This window comes from Fukomys damarensis, unplaced genomic scaffold (assembly GCF_012274545.1).
Source record: "Fukomys damarensis isolate Sample0158 unplaced genomic scaffold, DMR_v1.0_HiC HiC_scaffold_14, whole genome shotgun sequence".
NCBI lineage: Eukaryota > Metazoa > Chordata > Mammalia > Rodentia > Bathyergidae > Fukomys > Fukomys damarensis.
Window position 1 is genome coordinate 15,910,833 of NW_022900926.1, and position 3,029 is coordinate 15,913,861.

General features: G+C 47.1%; 1 pseudogene; it reads right to left on the bottom strand.

Annotated features, from left to right (window-relative positions):
* Positions 1–1,760: 1,760 nt before the first annotated feature.
* Positions 1,761–2,730, bottom strand: LOC104863938 (annotated as a pseudogene).
* Positions 2,731–3,029: the final 299 nt, after the last annotated feature.

Consider the following 3,029-nt stretch of genomic DNA (forward strand, 5'->3'; position numbering starts at 1 on the left):
AGGCAACCTAGGCTTTAGCCTGGATCTTGTGATAGAGGTTACTGGGTGAACAGCTCCAGGAAATGACCCAGGTGTCACATGGTATGAGCTGGAACCACAGGCAGGCGGCCCAGGAAGATATCCATGTGGTTTATTATGATTCCAAGACGTGCTTGGGCAGGACCCAACTTGAGACCTCGTGAGTTAACCCCACTACTCAAGCCCAGTCTTTCTCAAATGTGAGCAGAGGAAGAGGAGATCAGCTTGGTGCCAGGTGCTCGGCATGACGTGGAGACTGTGTCCTGGCTCCTTGTCAGCCAAACTATGAGAACTTCTGAGCTTATTACTGCTCATTCTTCTCCAGACCAAGGTTTGGAGAGTACCAGTAGGATGCTGCCAAGCCTCGGGATGCAGGAGATCCCTACAGAGAGAGGAAGAAGTTAAGGAGAGCTTCTTGACCATTCCACATCCTGTGGGAGAGCAGACTCACTGGCCCAATACCCTGGTAAATACAGGATGCAACTCTGTGTGCTCAGGCTGCCTGGCGCTGGGGAGCAGTGAGTGTCCCTCCCTGCTTTTCTCGGCTGCCATAACCAGTCTGGTGATTCACCGTTGTGCAGCAGTTCGTGTAGCTAAGGACGAAGCCAGCACTGCTAAGCAAGCCCAGGCATATGTGTGGGACTCAGACACAAGACAGCCCCTTTCTCTCAAGCATCAGAGGTGTCGTGGATGAAAGGTTGGATGTGTGCATGTTTCCTTTGGTTTGTTCATTGCCATAAAGTTTAAGGGAGAATTCAGTCGCTCGCTGGTCCTTGGTATACCTTTAATTCCTCGAGTTTTCATTTGCACTGTGTACTTCAGAATTTTTGTTTTTAAGACTCTGTGGCAGTTTTTTTTAAATTTTGTTTTCTGTTGCAATAGAAACAGCACCAGTGAATTTTCATAAATTATGAAATAAGTAGCTTTGCTACTTTCTCCTTAATTTTCTATAATCAGCATTCTTTCCATAATCAGGACTGAACAGCCCTAGTAACACTGTTCAGTTGGTAAACAAAGATACGAAAGCTCAGAATGCATCTAGGTATCTTACATTTTCATTCCACAGAATATCAGATATTGTTTACACATTTTCCTCCTCCCCAAACACTACAAAAACATGAAAAACACATCTGTTTCCAGCCAGCACACATTAACAAATATTTTTTAACTAGGGTATTTTAGAGACCACATATTTACTGTAATTGTATCATCTTGACTGAATTCATCAACTGCTTTCTTCATAAATCCATGTATGCAAAGAAGCATATAAATTTAGAATTGACCTACACACCCATGATTACTATGAGTCAAGTACCTTCTTTTAAATTCTTCATGTCAAAGTGCTCCTGAAAACAAACTATTTTTTATTTTTATTTATGTTTATTTCTTTTTTTTTTTTTTGGGAGACAGGGTCTCACTATGTAGTTCAGGCTGACCTTAAACTCACTATGTGGCCCAGGCTGGCCTCAAACTCATGATGATCCTCCTGCCTCAGCCTCCCGAGTGCTGGGATTACAGGCGTGCACCCCCACACCCAGCATTATCAAATTACTTTTATAATAGCCCCAAATCCCAACAAAGTTGCTTTAAAACTGTATGGAAAGATACATAGCTGTTTCTAAAAAGTAAATGACAAACTCAGATATGCTTTGTCAAAATGAGTCCATGCACTTGAACATACCCCAAATATCTTCTTTTTTATTAAAGTTAGACTGACTCAAGCATTTTCTAGAGTTAAGAGATAGCACTTAATTAATTGAGTCCAGAAAATGTTAAAAACCATCTGGTCGAAGCTTTAAAGAGCAAACACTTCCTTCTCATCCTAGCACGGTCATTATAGATCAGTGTGTGTGTGTGTGTGTGTGTGCGTGTGTGTGTGTGAATCTATCTTAGCATTTCCATTCAGCATTTTATCCCAACATGCAAAGACTTGTAGGCAGAGAAACCCTCCCCAAAAGATATAAGCACAAAACACAGGCAGAAACTCGTCAACTTTTTATTTCACCGACTTTGGGTCCAGTTTCCAATTGTTCTCCAGTCACTTTACGGTGCTTGCTTGCCTTCCCCGAACGGCAGCTCCCAACGCTGGGCTGCGGTCCCAAGAAGGGACCTTGATCGTCTTCCACAAGGGGACAAAGTCAGGAGGACTGTTTGACCAGACCAGGCTTCCTAGCAGCGCACAGACGCGGAAGGGGCGGAAGTTGGTCTCTCCTGTCACCGCAGCGCCTTCCTTCCCTGCATCCGTCAGCCGAGCTCAGCGCCAGCAGCTCCTGGATTTCGCCGGGAGACAGGGAGCCCTCTAGGTCCTGTTTGCTGGCGATGATGAGCACAGGGACGCCCTGGTTCTCAGACAGCCCGGTTATTTCATGAAGTTCCGTTTTGGCTCCGTCCATCCTCTCCACGTCCACAGAGTCCACGACGAACGCGATCCGTCCGAGCGCCTGGTGTACGACTTCCACGGCGGCCTCAGCTCCTCCCCGCCGCCCGCGTCCCAGAAGTGGAGGGTGACCTTCCTCGCATCTCCCAGGGTCACCTGGACCCTCTCGGTGTTAAACCCTCTGGTAGGTACGGGGTGGACGAATTCACCCAACCGGAGCCTGTACGGGACTGTGGTTTCTCAAGCCCGGACAGACCCAGAAGGGCGACGTGGAAGGACTGAAAGGAAGGGAAGATGGACAGGATGGACCGCGGGCGTGACCGTCCGTTCCCCATTCCTGGGGCCAGCAAGGGTCCCGAGTTGGGGTGCCGCTTGGGCGCCAGACGTGGTGGCACACACCTGTAATCTCACCACTTGAGAGGCTGAGGCCACAAGTTTGAGGCCAGCCTGGGCCACATAGAGAGTTCAAGGTCAGCCTGGACTACCTAGCAAGATCCTGTCTCAAAAACAGAGGAAGCAAAGAAACAATGGACTCGATGAAATTAATATTGCCGCTCTCTCGGTCCTGTCTATGAAAGGGTAATGCAATGAGAATACAAAGAGGAATGGTATTTGTATTTTTTCAGACTAAAAA